This window comes from Eublepharis macularius, chromosome 8 (genome assembly GCF_028583425.1).
Source record: "Eublepharis macularius isolate TG4126 chromosome 8, MPM_Emac_v1.0, whole genome shotgun sequence".
Taxonomy (NCBI): Eukaryota; Metazoa; Chordata; class Lepidosauria; order Squamata; family Eublepharidae; genus Eublepharis; species Eublepharis macularius.
Window position 1 is genome coordinate 65,910,677 of NC_072797.1, and position 18,498 is coordinate 65,929,174.

At 42.3% G+C, this 18,498-nt stretch overlaps 1 long non-coding RNA gene across 1 annotated transcript in view; it reads right to left on the bottom strand.

Moving 5' to 3' along the window:
* Positions 1-14,468, bottom strand: part of LOC129334983 (uncharacterized) — a 41,230-nt gene extending 26,762 nt beyond the window's left edge. Inside the window, exons 1-2 of the long non-coding RNA XR_008597553.1 lie at positions 14,371-14,468; positions 12,841-12,932 (exon numbers count right to left, since the gene is read on the bottom strand). This is a non-coding gene — a long non-coding RNA (uncharacterized LOC129334983). The remainder of the gene's footprint in view (positions 1-12,840; positions 12,933-14,370) is intronic.
* Between the last annotated feature and the right edge of the window lie 4,030 nt (positions 14,469-18,498).

The following is an 18,498-nucleotide window of genomic DNA, read 5'->3' on the forward strand; positions in this document are numbered from 1 at the left end:
TCAGGATTAAAATTACTGTCCTAAACTGAGTCACATTCTTCTACATTCATTGACTTCAGTAGACTTAGAAGGGTGTAATTCTGTTTTGGATTGCAGTGTTAGCTAATTCACATGAATATGTTGGTCATCCTTCTCATTAGAGACAGAGAACACAAGAAGAGAGAAAAGACAGGAATTGTGGAGAAGACACCGAGGATCAAACTGTACATGGCGTGCCAAGGATGCATTGTCACATCTTTGAAAACCTGAAACTGTCAGTATAAAAAAAAAACTGAAAAACCTTGACTGGAGTTTTGCTGCCATTGTTGGTGGTCAAATCAACCACACTGCATGCTGAAGATATGGCGTGGGGATTTGGAAACAGAGAGAGGAGAAGAAACCAAAACGATGAGTAGAGAAAAGGAGGCAATCGAGGAGAGGAGTGAAGGGCAAAATCATAAAAACATTAGAAGAGTCCTGTGGATCAGATCAGTGGTCCACCCAGTCCAGCATCCTGTCTCAGACACTGGCAAAGCAGTTGTTTTAGAGGGCCAACCACAAGGCATAGACGACAAGGCCTTCTCCTGATGTTGCCTCCCAGCAGTGTTATTCAGAGGTTTTCTGTCTGTGAAAATGGTTTCCCTTTAGTCGTCGTGGTTAGTAGATGAACCAATCCTCCTTGGAATTGTTGAGTCCCTTGTAAACCTTTTTCCTCTTGTCTCAATGGGTCACTTGTGCTGGAGTGGGTCACAAGATTCTAATGGAAGGATCACAAGACAGAATATTGTGTGGTGATATATCAATGCCTAAATGGCATTCAGCTTTCTTTCCGTCTTTCAATAGAACCTGCATTGTGCTCTTTTGCAGCTATGCCAGGATCAAGACAGGAAGTGAGCTTGCTTGAAAGCTACTTGGTAAACTTTGAATTTAAATCTATTACATAATTTCTTGTTGTGCCTACATGCCTAAACCCAGCAGCTGGAAAGTATGGTGGAGGAGATTTTATTTTTCCAAAATGTGAAGAACAGCAATCTTTCTAGGTGCATGAGATGATAATTCTAAACCATTTGGTGCCTTTTTTTGTCCTCAAAAGTGCAAGATGAGGGCCAAGATAATAATTTAGAATGGATTGTGATGGGCATTTATTTTCCTATGGAGCATCATAGACCTGCAGCCCCTTTGGTGTTTTATGTATCACCATCCGCTGTTTCTACAGAATATTTTATACATGTTGTTACGTATTTTTGTAGTGATCTCCTACTACAGTATCCTATATATACTATAGCAATATTGTATATTGTGTATCCTTTAATGGTATCTTTTAATAATGATAAGGATCTTCTTTACAAAAATATCAGGCATTAGTTTCCTGACATCTTTTTTCTTTTTTTAAAGAATGGCTCATTTTATGTCTGTGGGGAAAATGCACTGTTACATTTTACTACCTGAAAATTCAGGTGAATGGTGTCAATGTTTTATGATCTTTAGTCCTTTATTTTTAAAAAAAGATTTTCCAATACATACTTAATAACAGGGGAGGAATACAAACTTCAAGCTGTGAGGGCAGGGGATAAATTATAAATGAACAGAAAACATACTAATACGAAAGGTTATAAATGCTTCAACAATATATGATGAATTTCATTACATAGTACAGCATAGATAATGACAAAGTATATATAATTATACTTTGAAACTCCCTCCCCAGAGAGGTTCACCTGTACCACAGTATTGCTATCTTCTGCCAGTGAGTGAAGACTTTTTTGTTTCATTTAGCATACCCCAAATAATTTTTATAGGCCCTCTTCTCTGTTCTTCATTTTGTGTGTGTGATATTGAATTATTGTTATAGTAGTTAAAAGGTTGTTTTAAATTTAAACTATTAAATACTGCTTTACATTTTTAATTTTGCTACTTTGGAGACCCTACTTGGGTAGAAAGGGGACTTAACAAATGTTTTAAATAAATGAATGAATTAAAAAATTACTAAAAGTACAACAAAATATTAATGGTTGAAAAAGTCAGTCTTCGAGTGATCATTCTTTACGTTCTAATTCAGTGACTGCTAGTATAAACACAGTGGCTAATATAAAATATAATACATCAAGAGTTAGGAAAATATGACAAATATGTCATCTCTATATCAAAAGTGTAACCTTATGGGAAAACATATTCGGACTGTACACAGCAATTGGCTAATAGCAATTTCAATTGTTCCCAAAAAGTCCTTAGAGTAGCACAGAATGGGAGAGGAGAACTAGGACCAGAATGTTGTTAAAGTCCCTTGGACATTGCCAACACCATCACTTTCCATCAGCTTAGGTTGACGTATATTAAAAAATGTGATTTCCCCTAGTAAGAGTGTGACTATTTTTGAAAGAGAAACAATATTTCTCCATCTGATATTACTATTAGTGTTTGCTGAGATATCTGTAGCAAACAACCCCCCACCCACACACACATCGAGAGAGAGAGAGCTGAAATTGCTGAGGTTTGGATAATGAAAGTATTTATGTTTCAACAGAGAATGACCAAATAAGCTCATGCCATTACAAGACAGTACAACCCTTTCTTCATTTGAAGTTCAGGTAACAACAAAAATTCAATTTGAGTAAGTGATTGCAGCATATTGGGGATGTTACTAACTTGTTCATTTAAACCTTTGAAAAAAAGGACAGACATTTTGCTTTAATGAAAGATATATTAAAATGATTGCAATAACCTAGAATGTTCATATTCAAATGACCTGCTGTTATTTATAATTTTCTAATGTCACTTTGCTCCGCAAATTCTCAGCTGGCATATGGTCCCATGGAGGCCCCAGCCAGGCCAGCTGGTATAAGTTAGAATTCTAACTCATGCCAATCCTAATGGTGTGGCCAAAGACAGCTAATCAGTCTGCTATTTGTAACTGGCTGAGTGCCTAAGCACTGGGCAAGTGGTAATGCGCAAGAGAATCTGTCCCCAGTAGCATATAGATGGGGGAGAGGACTTTGCAATAGGAAAAACATGCTCATTTTGACTTTCCAAATTGGTCTCGTTTCTTCATATTGTTTTCTGGTTTACTGTAACATGACCAACTGGGAAAGAATTTCCTGGCAGCTAATGCTGGGATCAAGATCCAAGGCAAAAGGCAATATTTGCCAGGGATCAGTTGACCTTTAGATCATTGTTGCTGGAAAGAGGTGGTTTTTTTAAAAGAACAACCACCACCACCTTATATACTGGTTGCTTGAGCAAATGCAAGATGAGAATAATCAGCTGCAAATGTTCAGATGATTGTGTGCCAAGTGACTCCCCTACATCTGCCTCCCAAATAGACTCATCCCAATTTTGTGCTGTCTTAACTAAGAAGCACACCAGTCAAGCAGTAATTGAATAATAACAGCTTCCTTCCATTTAATTGTTAAATTGGGGCAGAACCACGTTGGAGGTTCTTTAGGATCCATAGCTCAAGTGAAAAGCCCTCCGTCAATGTGATTCTGATAAACAATGTGAAAATCAGAAGGATGGTCATCAGAACTTACTTGGTAATGCTTTGAAAGGCTGTTTTTAAATTAAAACCTTTGATTTTATATACGTCTTATAAGCTATACCTATGGAACTGTGCTGTGGATCTTATTAGATTCTTGATTGCTACTCAGAGCAAAACAGCTTCCATTATTCTTTTGAAGTGAAACATAAAGCCAAAAGGAAAATGCAGCTAACTACAGATTTATGTGTTAAATGTTCTCACAAATCAGCAGGGAGACTGTCAGGGTGGAGGCACCATAAAACATGATGAAACACCATGTTTACCAGTCCCCTCTTCCTGGACCAAGGGACAGTGGAGTCCTGGTCTGGATAGTATCATTCTGTTTTGCGCTCTCCACTTCACTGAACAGTGAGAAGTTACACCAGTAGTGCTTCTCTAGAGACTTAATGGCATTTCTGTAGCTTTTCTTTATTTACAAATATACAAGCAAAACATAGGCAGACGCAAATATGCTCTGCTACAGGACGATGCTGTGTTCAATTTCCAGAGATCTTGCACCATCACTCCATTGACAGAAGAGGCAGGAAGGATGATTTCATTCCCTTCCTACTCTTCACTACAGCCCACTGGCCCATATGGCTATTACTTCACATAGATCCCACAACTCCAGGAATGAATTTTCCTGGGGATATAAGGAACTGCTGGGGGAAGCAAAAAGTGGGCACCTGCTCTTTGCAAGGGAAGTGAACATGTTAATGGTTATGCTAGAACCTCCTTCTGCTCAAGGACGTGGAGAGCACAAAACAGCATATGATTATCAGTGATGCTCCAGTACAAGATAGTCTTTGATAAATATAACAAGACAAGACGGGTCACGCAGAATAATCTTGGTTTCAAATAGGCTTAACAAACAGAGAAGAGAGAAAATCTTTCTATGGTACATGAAATACAGTTCGCATTGGATTCCTACTGATTCATGCCAAGTGATCACACTAACCAAATTTGTACTGAATGCATTTTAATGTTTTGCTTTTCAACTGACCTGTAATATAATGAACTGGCGATGATTGTGCAATGCTTGATGTTATAATCTTGTTCGCTTATTACGGAGTGAAGTGAAATGCTCCCCTGCACTTGTGTTTTTTTTAAGTTAACAATTGTCTTCCCTGTTGTGTAGGTCATTTATTGGAGGATGGGCTATCAAACTGACAGCGGAAATTCCCAGTGGGCTGCTGCCCCAGAGGACCACTGGTGGCCAGGAGCAGAGCCAAGCCCTGGAAACTCTGTCAATGCCTCAGGGGCATCTTGGCTCAGAGATGATCCTGCTGGTGTCCGTTTTCAGAAGGAAGAAAAGGGTGAGCAAATGCTCTTTGTTTGCACCATTGAACCTTGTAGCGCCACGGGATAATCTGCTTGGCTCATTCCATAGCCACTTGCACTTCCTAGTCTGCTCTTGATATCATTGCTCATATGAAAAAAAAAGTACCCACAAGCAAAACTGCAAGGATGCTGACTGTACGGTATCAACATTTCGCAAAGAGATGCGGAAGTGGCATCTGAAAAAAAAAGTGAAGTGGAATCTGAAAAACTGAGCATGTGAAGTGTTTGCAGCTTCATTGTCTACCAATATACACTAAACTTAGGATCATATACACGTTACGTGTGTGTACAATGAACATTGATATAGGGGAAGCAGGATCAGACATGATGGCGCTGTCCTGCTTAACTTCCAAAAATACATATGCATGTACAAAGTATATGTACAGGCTTCATATTATTATTTATTTATTATGTATTTAAAACATTGTCTGCCACCTATCTAACCACTTCGGGGTCCCAAAGGTGGCAAACTGCCAAAACATTAAAACAAAATTTTAAATGCATGTATGTGTGTGTACACACACACACACACACACACACACACACACACACACACAATCATTTCAAGAAAACATAAACATGTAGACACATACATATAAATGGGTAAATTCAGAGTCATGGAGGAAATGCCAAACAAAACAGAAAAGTCTTTACCCACTAGCAGAAGACAGGGCCAAGTGAGACATGCAGGATTTTAAAGAGTTGGGTCTGGATTCTCCATATCCAACATTAGTTTCCTGCACCTATACAGCAATTTTGGGGATAGCTGTTAAAAATAAAAGAGCCCAAATGGTGTCAAAATGCCTCTGTGGGGGGAGAAGGGGCTCCTCCATCCCCCCTCAAGCTGTTCCCCCATGTCAAAATAGCAGGGAAGAAAATAGCAGTTTCTTGGCCCAGTCTACCTTGCAGGGTTATTGTGAAGATTAAATAGTACAGCCCCACAGCTCTTTGATGAAATTTGAGATGAAATTATGATAAATAAATTTACCTGTGTTCCCGCTGAAAAAAAGCCCTGGTTGTGGGGATAATAATGACATACTTTGTAAACTGCTCTGAGTGGGCATTAAGTTGTCCTGAAGGGCAGTATATAAATCAAATGTTGTTGTTTGTTGTTGCTGCTCTGGTTGTTGTTGTTATAGGAGTAAGAAACTCCTTCTTCTTCTTCTGAACTCTCCCTTATTTACTTTATCCTGTCCACTGTGTTGCTAAGCCCCAGTTCAGCTTCTTCCAAACAATAATCAACTCTTTTCTTTTTGGTTTCATTAAGAAGGCTAAATTACCCTTTCATAAAATGCTTTAACACCTTTTCAGAACTCTTTATTTTTCCTAAATGTAATGCACTATAGAGCATCTGCCATTTAATAATAACATTTAATGCTAGTCTTCAGCCCTTCAAAAACATATGGCATTCAGAAACAAATTCTGATTTCAGCTGTATGTTAACAACGGATTATAAAATAAATATAAACCGTGTCATGTATTTAACAGCATCTAATTTCTTTTCAAAACTTCAGCTGCCACAATTTGAGACACAGTTTTCAAGCTTGCAAGGAATAATGAAAAGGGTAGCAATCAGCACATACACCTCTTGCTGGTGCAATCAACACTACTTTCCCTATAGAATTTGAAAAAAGTTATTTGTTAGCTACTACTTTAATATTTGAACATCTCCAGTAAAACAGTGGCTTTTGCGGGATGAGATGACATAAGCTCTCTTCAGGTTCCATGATGCAAATTAGATGTTTTATTTATTTGCTTAATTTTTATTTCAGTATTAAAGATGCCTTTAGCAGGCGCTAGGCAAACTGACAGGCTGTGAGAACACAATTTGTAAGACAGAATGGCAATCACAGATCATCAGCCAACACTAGCCTGTACAAAAAAGGAGGGGGAAAAATAGCCATAACAAACCATGCAGAAAATGACAACAAAGCCCACCCACTTTAATCAATGGTCTTCTCACAGGGAAGTTGCAGTGACAAATCTGAACAGTTTCAAAATAAGCCAGATTTGGTCTGTAAATTGTAAAGTCAAATGTCTCATGAGCAAAACAGCCTTGCAGTCTCATAACAGTAGCAATTACTTAGCAATCACATAGCACTTCTCATCTAAAAGGTTTATCAAAGTGAACATCCAAAAAGTATAGCTCCTGTTCATTGCTTTGGAATAGAATGTAAAACTAGGGGAGGAGTGAGGAGGGCATCGATTTACGTGAAAGCTGCTAACATGAGGTTAAATATCTTAGGTGAGTTGAAATGGAAACATAACTTGCCTCCAAAATGCCTGCAGATTGCATGCCTGTTGTGTTCTTCCATTTGCCATTCTGTGTTTTCAGAATCTCAAGATGACTGCTCAATGGATCTTTTAATATGGAGGGAGGAGATAGGTGAACTAGGCCTGGGCTATACACAGCACTTTATTTTTGAAGAACTCATCAATCTGACATACATTACATGAATTCTAACAGTTTCTACTTATCAAAGTAGCCTTCTTCAGCCAACCCACAGATCTTTATGTAGGAGAATATAAGTTCATGCTTCAAAGCCCTCTGAAAATTCAGGTTCGCTTGGGGAGAGCAGCAAGTTGGGGTATAAATGGATATGGGTTTCTTTTGAAATTAACAGTCTCCAAATCAAGTCTTCTTTTTCCTCAGCAATTTGGTTATTGAATATGCCATTTAATAATAATAATAACATTCAATTTATATACTGCCCTTCAGGACAACTTAATGCCCATTCAGAGTGGGTTACAAAGTATGTCATTATTATCCCCACAACAATAATCACCCTGTGAAGCGGGTGGGGCTGAGAGAGCTCCTAGAAGCTATGACTGATACGAGGTCACCCAGCTGGTTTCAGGTGGAGGAGTGGGGAATCAAACCCGGTTCTCCAGATTAGAGTCCAGTGCTCTTATCCACTACACCAAACTTTACCTCTTTACCATGTAGATTCAAACAGTGGGGGAATACTGACCAGTTACACATGTCCAACAATGGTTTGCACACCAGTAGGCTATGTGTCAAAGTTAGACTGAATGCACATGGGTGGGGGGCTAGCAGAAGCAGTCTTGTCCCGCAAAAAAGGTGCCAGCCACCTGCAATCTCCATTATTCCCTATGGGGAAAACTATGGGGACTATCCAGGGGGATGGGGTGACATTTTGGAAGAAAAATCCACCAAATTTTCAGGGGACCTACTCCTAACTGTTCTCTAAAGACCCCTCCCCCCAAGTTTCGGGGAGATTGGACCCTGGGAGGCCATTTTATGGTCCTGCAAAGAAGATGCTCCCAGTCTCCCCATTTGTTTCTATTATGGGGAAAAACTGACTCCCACTGCAAAAACACATGCATCATGGCTGCCATGGCCAGAGGCACACTCCCAATTACAATCTACACACCAGACAGCCCAACAGAACCAAAATGAAGCCCATCCCCCAAAAAACAGTGCCCTCTGAGCAGGCTGACCAGCCATTCTCCATTGTTTCCTATGAGGACCAACATCACACCAGAGAATCATCCAAACTAAAATGAAACAATAGAAACAAATGGGGTGGCTGGGGGCACCTTCTTTGTGGGGGCCATAAAATGGCTCCCCAGGGTCCAATATCCCTGGAACTTGGGGGTGTTTAGAGGACAGTTAGGAGTAGGTCCCTTTGAAATTCGGTGGATTTTGCTTGCAAAATGCCACCCCAGCCCCCTAGGTTGCTACCCTAGATAGCTCCCCTAGTTTTCCCCATAGAGAATAATGGAATTTGGAGGTGGATGAGGGCACCTCCTTTGGGGGGCCATATAATGGCCACCCAAAGTACAATCTTCATGGAACTTGGAAGTCATTAGAGGACAGTTAGGAGTAGGTCCCCAGCAAATTTGGCAAAATTAGGTCCAAAAATGCCTGGCCAGGCCCCTGGAAAGCCCTAAATCACATTTCCCATTGGAAACAATGGCTGAATTTTACCAAATTTGCTCTGTAGTGCCGAGGAAGATTTGAGCATGCAAAAAGAGAAGGTGCATCATTGGATACTAGTCCTTGTTTCCCCCCCATGCCGACCAAAATTGGCGCTCTGCACTGGCAACTCACTCATTATGACCATGGACTCTCACAAATGCAGCTACACACATTTACTGAAGTTACAGGACGCCTGCATGGACTGAAGTTACAGGACAGCTTGGGGAAAAGTTGACATGGGCAAGTTGGAGCACACATACTTCTAAACACTCGCACAAACTTGTGTAAGTCGTCTCATGTATTTTAGCTCTGAACTTGTGGGTGCTGAGCTGACACAAAAGTGGGTTGTGAAGCCTGGGAAAGTGGGTCTCAGTTTTGAACAGTTTTGTGCATGCTCTGTTTTTTGAAGTGGGTCACCATATCAAGTACATTTGGACCTGTGGGTTACATTACCCAAAAGGTAAGGAACCACTGGCGTAAAGGCCAGTTCAGATGTTTGGCACAATTTCTTCATGCAATACATCCTGACTATAATATCAGACGCCTTACTTGAGCTCTGGAGCAGATTATTCCTATTGCTAAATTTAGGAAGCATCTACCATTAACATAAGAGGATGAACAAGAACAATTGATATGTGACTTGGCTCCTTATGCCAGCTTGCTTTGTTAGTGCAAAGATTGGCAACAATGGATATGCTCTAGAAATATTTTAATCCTCATTAATACATTTTAATATAACAATCTATGTAGAAACTTCTAAACAATCCCTTTATTATAGCATTGGCTCAGGATAATGTTTATGTCTTCCTTTCTAGCTATAATGGGCTTTCTAAGTGTAACTTAGAGTAGGATAGAAACCAGAGATCTACACAGCCAAGATGATCGAGTCACATTCCACCCCTTTGGATTCACGCTTCCCCTCTGGGATTTATGCCTTATTTCTCACACTGTGTGGGATGTGTAATCAGCAGCCTCCTTCTTGTCAAATACACACAAAAGCCAATGCCATACCAAGTGTATAAAAAGAGTACAAAATAAATGTTACAGTGCAATGAGTCTCATCTGTACTTCCCACATCTCTCTCCACTTTTTCTGCTCCTCCTACAGTTGAAATGTTTCTCAAATCTATTTTAATGGGAAACTACAGAGCTCAGCATTTACTTTTTCTTAAAACTGAACTATTACCAAATGAAGTAGACAAATTCATAGAGGACAGATCAAACAACGGTTATTAGTACTGATTAAGATTAGTGGCAGTAAGTGTCCTTGAAAGGCAGAAGTGCAGAATATAATGTTTACCTTGAATAACTAAATGTTGCCTTCTTGTTCAAAGGCAGTAAACTTCTGGTTATCTGATGCTGGGGAAAACAGCAGGGAATATCATAATGAGTTTTACTAATGAGTTTTCAAATGATATATAGCTAGTCATGGCTAGGAACAGATGAACCTTTATTCTGTTCCGACAAGGCAATTGTTATGTTCTGAACATTTTGAATGAAGATATAACTACATCTGTTATATGTATCTAATATCTAATGCGGAATATAGCCATATTTCAGATTTGAAAATCCACCCAATGTGGCCATGTACAGATTTTTCTACAGACTTAGGGGAAGCCTCAAGTTTGCAGGAAAAAAAATTAAAATGCTGAGAAGTTTAAAATCCTCCCCCTCCCTGCCAAACCAAAAACTCTGTTGAAAAATGAGATTTCATTTACGTTTTGAGATATCAGCTGCCATGGTTAGCAACCCCAGTCAGCAATACTGCACTGCACTGTGAAAGCATTGAAAGCATTGGAGGGAAGAAGAGGCAGTAGCAGGAAAGGAGGTGGGGGATGGTTGATTAGAAAGACGACACAGCAACAATGGGGGAAAGAAACAGGGGCCAGCTGGGGATGAGAAGACAACTGCAGCCACTGATACTGCTGGGGAAAGGAAAGGGGAGGTTAAGAGAGTAGAGAAGGAAAGAAATGGAGGAGATGGTAGAAAAGATGAAGATGGCACAGGAAAGCAAGAGGGAGAAAGGTGGTAGCAGTGGCTGGGGCGTGGTAAGAACAAGGAGGAGGAAGCATGGGCCAGCAAAGAAATTTCCCCATGAAAATTTCTCATGCCCCCCTGCCAGTCATTATATATAATTCTGAATTTGGCCCCAGAGTATGGATAAAAAAATCTGCACAATGGAACCAGAGATGGATGGGTAGAAGTTTCTATAACCCAGCAAACTCCTAAGTTTGAAAGAAAGAATTTCTCATTCACACAGGGATAGTTTTTTGGCAATTCTTTATTTTTTGGTTTTGATTTTTGTTGAAGTAGTTTCCTTTTTTTGCTTGATCAAATTAAGATCAACCGGGCTCAGACAAGATAATTCAGGGAAGAGTCGTAAGAGCTACCATAGGGAAAGAAAGCAGGGAACAGAAGCTGGTAAAGAGACCATTTCAAGGAAATCTGGCTTTGCCTAAAGTGTACCCTAGAAATCAGTGCAGTGCTGGTTCACAGAGTTGCCCTTTCCTTTATACCTGAGGAATTTTAAAACAGGTACTGAAATGTAAGCAAACTGTATTTTCACAGGAGTGGGTTATCCTGTTGCATGCAGGCTGTCAGCCAGCTTTGTTAATGTTTTTAAGTCTCATTCTGTTGGCAGCAATTTTGTCACCCCTGAGAGTTGTCATTTTGCACATTTTTAAAAACCACACACAGTAAGCTGTGTATTTGCAGCTTGCAAAGGAATAACATAGACAGATGTACAGAAAACCACCCCGCCTCACAAATCGGCTTGGAACGGGCCTCTGTGGAGCGTGGGAGTGCTCCCGCACTCTGCAGTGGCCTGATCCAGGCCGATTGGGGCCTGAATTAGCCCGGATTGGGCTGCTGCGGTGCATGGGAGCACTCCCACATTCCACAGCGGCCTATTCCAGGCTGGATCGGGACTGTGGGAGCACACTGTGCCACCCGGGAGGCCGTGCCTCCCCCACCAGCCAGGTAAGTGGGGGTGGGGAGTAGGGGAGCAGGGGAACCCCTACTCCCAGTGGGGGACTGGCAACCCTAGTTGAGGGGTACTCACTTTCCGTGCATCATACAGCGCATGCTCCTGTGCTCCCCTGCTGCACCAGAAAATGACATCATTTTCCAGAGCGATGGAGGAATTGTGATGCATGTTGGAGTGCTGTGGGAAAAAAAAACCCTCTGGAGGCAGTTTTCACTGGGTTCTGCTTCAGTGTGTGCACTGCAGCTCCTGTGTCACACGGGAAAATAAGCTGTGTGTGCACCGAAGTGGAGTTCAGTAAAAACCGCCTCCAGTGGGGCAGTTTTCACAGAGCTCCATTTCAGCATGCACTGCAATTCCTCTGTTGCCAGCATGATGGGGGAGTGCAAGAGCACTTGCACATGTTTCTCCCCACCCCCGTGCTCCCCCCCCCCACTAGCCAGAGGGGATAGCAATCCTAATCAGACAGCACACAAACCCATATCCCCTCAGAACCTGTTTCCAGACCACAAGAATGGCATCAGCAAGGCCCAGGCCAAGGCAGACCAAAGGAGGCAAAGTGCCAGATAGGCATTACACATCCCCAGCCTGGATCCAGAACAGGGCCCTGAGAGCAGTAGCTCTTTGCAGAATCCTGACCAAGGCACAGCATGATCTCAGGAGCCTCAGCACCTGCCAGCAAATGCAATGGAAACAAATTAGCTTTCAACATATTTAGGCTGAGCCATGAGAGGGCTGGATTACTGGATCAGCTGGTCCACTGGGTGCAAACCCTGTGCCCCAAGCTCTAGTTTATGGTCCCGACTCCCAAGTCTAGCTAGCCAAGCCTGTGGCCTTACTCTAGAGGAGCCAAGACCTGGCCAGCCTGCAGAGCACAGGACATATTCCATTATAAATGCACTCTCCAGAAATGTACCATTCCACTACAGTTCTAATCCCTTTATAAAAGTGCCTTCCTGAACATTTCGGTTTTGTATATTGCATGGAATTTTAAAAGAGTAGGAGCAGTCCTGAGCAGGCCATTCCACAAGACGGGAGCCACCACTGGGAATACACATTAATCAGTAGTTTCCAATCTTACCTATTTGCAAGGCAAAGGCTTCAGAAGGCTTGGCTCAAATGGATGAGGCTGTCACAACAGAGCATAGCAGGGAGAAGCAGTCTTGCAGGTACCTGGTTGCAAAACCATCAAGGGCTTTGTAGGTAATAACCATAATGTCAAACTGTACCCAGTAACTGATCAGTAAATGGAGCAACTACAGAATGGATCTATACCTGGCTCATATCTTTATTCCTCTAAACAATTATCGTCATGAATGTAATACATCTGTGAAGTACAAAAAATGGCTGTTCTGACAAATTAGCTAGTTTAAATAACTAGTCTTGGTCACTTTTTCAGCTTTTGACTCAAATCTCTCACTGTAGCTGAAGTTCCTGGATTACACAAGGGCTTCTATGAGAAAATCTCCAAGCCCATTTTTTGCCTCAGCACTGGAGATTTTCAGTCTAACAGTCATCTTAACAGCTTCTAAATGTTTAATGCTGATACAATGATTTTATTTTTGTTATTAAAATTTTCTTTATTTAAACTATAAACTACACACCACAACACAATAAACAACAAATATAGAGAACAAGAAAAAAAAACACAATTCTAAACATAACACACTAACAATACATATATCTATAAAATTAAGAGGAAAAGAAAAAAAACCACCTAAATTATACTACAAGTTGAGTTCCGATTTTCTCCACAACAAGTATATATCATTTCTAAGAGTCCCACTTATTCTAAGTTAGTCACAAACCCCCTCTTTTTTCTATTGTTGCTGTTTCTTAATCCATAAATCCAGATGTCATCAAATCCTTGTTATCCATTTCATGCAAAAAGTCTATTAACGGTTTCCATTTAGTCAAGAAGTTAACTAATGTTTCTAATTAATGCAGTAAGTTTTGCCATTAATGCAAACTCCAAAACGTTTGTCAACCATTCCCCCACTGTAGGCACTGTTGTAGTTTTCCACTTTTGTGCATAAAGTACTCTTGTTGCTGTAATAAAGTATAAAAACAGTGTTCTAAAACTTTTTTCCCAACTGGCTGTCCATTATTCCCAACAGAAAAGTCTCTGGTTTCAGAGACTGATAATTTTAAAAGATTTACAGGTTTAATTTTTAATTTGAAGTTAAGAAAGCATCTTAAATCCAGTACTTCATCTTAATTTCTTGGGATGTTCTCACAGTTCCAAAAGACCATTTGGACAAAACAAATCAGGTATGTCTTTTATACAGCCGTTTTGGATCCTTTGGACAAAATATACAGAAGATTTTATTATTAGCTTTTCATTATAAAAAAAATGCTAGAAGAAATGGTTGATGAAACCTGACTCAGATTTGTCAGAATTCATAGTTATTGCCTAAAAAAATTGAAGTAAAGTAAAAGATTTAAGGTTAAATAGGAACATAACCCATCAATTCTACAAACATAAGAGAGAGATTTGGAGTTAAATTTACCTTATGCCTTTTTACTCAATAAAACTATATGTCCGAGGCCCGACACGCCGGCCTCGGACTCCCCCCACCCCCACCCCCCCGACGACGCAGAGCCCACCTACCGGGCGGGAGAGGCCAAGGACGAGGCCCCACCGGTGGAAGAAGGCCCCAGCGGCTGCGCCGCCGCTGCGCCGCCGCCCGCCGCCGCACCGGAGGAGAGGAGCCCGAGCGGCCACGACAGCGGGCGCACTCGGAAGCGGCGGCCGGCGCGGTCAGCGCTCTGGCGGCGACGGCCCCGTCCGGGCCGCGGGGAAGGCCGCAGCGAGCGGGGCGAGGCCGCGCCGGGCTGCCAAACGCCAGCGCAGGCGCCCTCGGCCAAGCAGGAGGGCGGCCGGGGCCAGCAGGGGGGAGGGAGGAGCAAGCCAGCCTGTGATTGGAGGGCGGCCCGGGGAAGGGCCAGATCGCCCCGTCAGGGGCCTAGCCCGCCGTCCATCACAGGGCAGGAGGGAGGAGGGCAAGAGGCATTGGGGGAGAGCGGGGCAGCCCGGCTAGCAGCCCACCAACGGGGTAGAGGGAGGTGGGCCCAATGGGCTGGGATGCAGGTGGCACAGGTGTTGGGATTGATGGTGGGTGGAAGCACTCGGGGGTGAGGGTGGAGCTGGAGTGGGGAAAGTATTTAAGGAGGCTCTGGAGGCAGGCCGAGGAGGAAGGTACTGGAAGAGACACAGCAGGTGCCCGGCATCCTAAGGCGAGCACCCTGCCATTTGTCAGCCGGCTGCCCTGAAGGTTAAGGCGCAGCCAGCCGGGTGGAGCCACGTGCTGACCGGCCCGCCGGTCAGACAAGGGCCGCCCTAGTCTGAGGCCGCCTGTGAAAGAGCCTCCACGCTTCCTTGGGGACCCGCCCAGCCGCTCCAGGCTACCAGCACGGACCCGCTGGGACCGCCCCGCCCAGACCCGCCGCCAGGGGGCGTGCCACAGCCTGACACTATACAACTGATTTATATGAAAAAATAAAGGAATGATTACCTGCTAAATCAGAAGAGGAAATATTCAGAGGTGAATGCTCCAATTTTTAAGAAATGTGAGCTGCTGACCACTTTAAACTTTTTATGGCCCAGCACAACTGCCTATTAAACGAGTAGTATTTCTTAAGCTGCCGTTAAACAATGTTTTTGCTATTCTCATTACTTTTCACTCACATCTCTTGATACAAGATTTCATTCAGTGCTCTCTATGGACACTACTGTCTTTCAGCTGCTGCAAGTTCATTAAATTCCAACTTTGAAAAATATGTCATAAAACCTAAGTTGCCTGGGAGGGATTGCAAAGACTTTTGTACCCAAGAAAGCATTTTGTTTGTCATGTATGCCTGCCTGCATACCTGCTATTAATATGTTTTGCATTTCATGCTGATCATAAATGTTTGCTGAGGTTGTATTCTGTACACTGTGTTGATCATCTGAGAGTGCGTAAACTGCTAACATGAAATGTACTGAGCCAGTGGGGGTTGTCTGTTATCTGTTGAATGTATTTACTTTCACTTCTACAATAAGTGTCCTTGAATGCAAGCTGCGGGCAGCTAGCAATGTATCTTTTCTCAGAGACTGAGATGGTTTCATTCTGTACTATGTCTAGCCTAAACTAATCAGTTTCCATGTAACTGTTTGGGGTTTTCGCTCCAGAATGTTAACGGACCCAAAGGTGAGAAGTTTCCCTATAACTAACACTATCCCTTTTTGAATAGTCACTTCTGCCAATGCATTCATATAGATCACTTGGACTGTATAGATCTCTAATAAAAGTTACTTCAACTAATGCACCTGAGTGCTTGCTGTGAAGGACTTGAGGATCTACCTGCCAAGGACTGACATTGTTGCTTGTTTATCTAAATGAAGATTACTTGGACTCAAAAAGATTCAAGATTCAAGATTAAAGAAATCAAGAATTTATTTCCACATTTGATGGTATCTGTTCCCCTTACAGGCCATCATTTAGATTTATAGATAAATGTGACTCTGTAGCTTGTACCAAAATTATATTGCATTCCCAGAAGTGCTGTCTTCTGACAGCTGGCCCTATCCAAGTACAAGATTGGATTACTATCTATCCACTAAAGCAATTCAAGATGAATAGATTTTTTATAGAGTGTTGTTGCCTAAGGAAGCCATACAGAAACTGAAATAATTTGGGGTCAGTAAATGGTGTCTGGCTCCAAATTCCTGAGCCAGAGAGAATTCTGAATGAGCAGAGCAGGGTTGGTCAGGTGGATTGTATTTTCAACACTGTCAGTTTGGGGGGGGGGCACCTGTCATCAGACTGAGAGGTGGCAGCTGGTCCATCTGGTTACCATATTAGAAAGGAAAGAGGGATGTGGATGGATGGACTGTAAATGGGGGCTGGTGGCACGTGCAACAGACCAGTTCTGATCCTTAGCCTATGTGAGGATCTGCTCCTGCCACACTCTTCTAAAACTTGAGGGAGAGGAGAAAAAGAAACAATTAAGAAATGCAAGGAATTCTTCAAATCTTACAAACAATACAACTGACTTATATGATTCCTGGAATCCATGAGATTAGGAGTGTGTAATCTGTCATTTGTATACAAGTCAATTAGCTGGATTTATGCCAATCTGGCAAAATTCAGCTATGCTATTTCAAAACAGAGGATCCAGGATCAGATCCGGGAAGCCAGATACTAATGGGCCAGATTGAACAGAGTTTATTTGGTTTAAGATGGCTGACACTGCTGCAGGCTGCCTTTTTTTTTTCCTTTCCAGGCATGGAGGGGGAGGCACACGACCATCTCTCATGACCCATGCCCTCATGACTCTCCATGCTCTCTGCTGGTTTCTCTCCCAGCTTCTCTGCCTGCTGCCTCCTGTCCTCCACCAGCTACGGAGCTTGCTTTGGTGGTGCTATGAGTTACTTTTTGTTTGCTGCTGCTCCGCTGTTGCCTGCTTTTCTCTGTGAAGCAACAGACAGTGGATTCTATCCTATACTCCCTCTGCCCCTGTCTGAACTCCAAAAGAGCCCTTCAAGCTGCTGCTGGTCTCCTTTTGAACTGTGCCGCTTGTCTGAGCCTGGCCCTCCCCCTTGCTTCAGTGTGGGGTTCTCTGGCTTGACCTTGGTTCCCTTGCTGTAGTTTGGTTCTGTAGGGTTTTGTTGGTTCAGCTTGCATTGGGACTGACTTTTGGCCAAGGGTTGCCTTTGCTTAAGGTTTCTCTTTTCCTGAAAAGCCTTGGAAATGTTTCCCCCATAGGAAGCAATGAACAGTAGCTGGGGACACCTTGTTCAGGGGCCCATAGAATTTGGCACCTGCTCCAATCTTCCTAAAACTTGGGGGAGTAAGGAGTAGGTTCCCTGCAAATTTGGTGGAGTTTGCCTGAAAAATGGTCCCCTCAGTCCCCAGAGAGTTTTCCCCATAGGGAATAATGGCTGGATAAATTCTGAACCAGATTAGAGAATCTCACTCAAATTTCAAGGGTACTGAATTTTTATGATATACCTGATACTTGGATTTGGATTGAGCCATTATTTTCTGGTGAGATATCTGTGCAGAGAGATCAGCAGTAGGCGCTTCTAACGGCCACATAGGAATTATGGACAACACTAGCTGGAGAAAGCCCTGGCCATGATGAGACTAGTGCATGTACTACTGCACTTAATATTTTTACAAGAACAACAATAAAAGCCTAGTATCTTTAATTTATAATGGCTTCCATGTAAAGAATTACAGCTTGTTTTTAGAGCCCCACAGGGAGATTGTTGTGGGGATAATAACAACATACTTTGTAAACCGCTCTGAGTGGGTGTTAAGTTGTCCTGAAGGGCCGTGTATAAATTGAATGTTGTTGTTAGGAAAATTTCTGAATAACAAACAGATCAGGAGAGACTCCCAGTGTGCCCTCCACCCAGTGATAATGCTACAAACTCTGCCCATTCTTCCTGGCACCAGGTGGATTTTCCAAGTTCACTGTCACTCTTATTATACTTAAATAATCCAGGATAAAAAAACCCCCTCTTTAGTTATTGCTGTGAGTATGGCAGTACGGTAGAAGTATGCTTTCAATATGATCCCTGCCCCTTTAAATACCGTGCCAAACACACACTAAATGGCAGAATGGGTCTTTTAAAGAGTGCCCTCAGCCTTTACTGCAATCACTTTTTCATATTTAAATGACCTCTTAAAAATTTGTCCTCAATCCTGAGTTAGCTACTATGAAAGTGAGTATAGCAGCATACATAAATGGA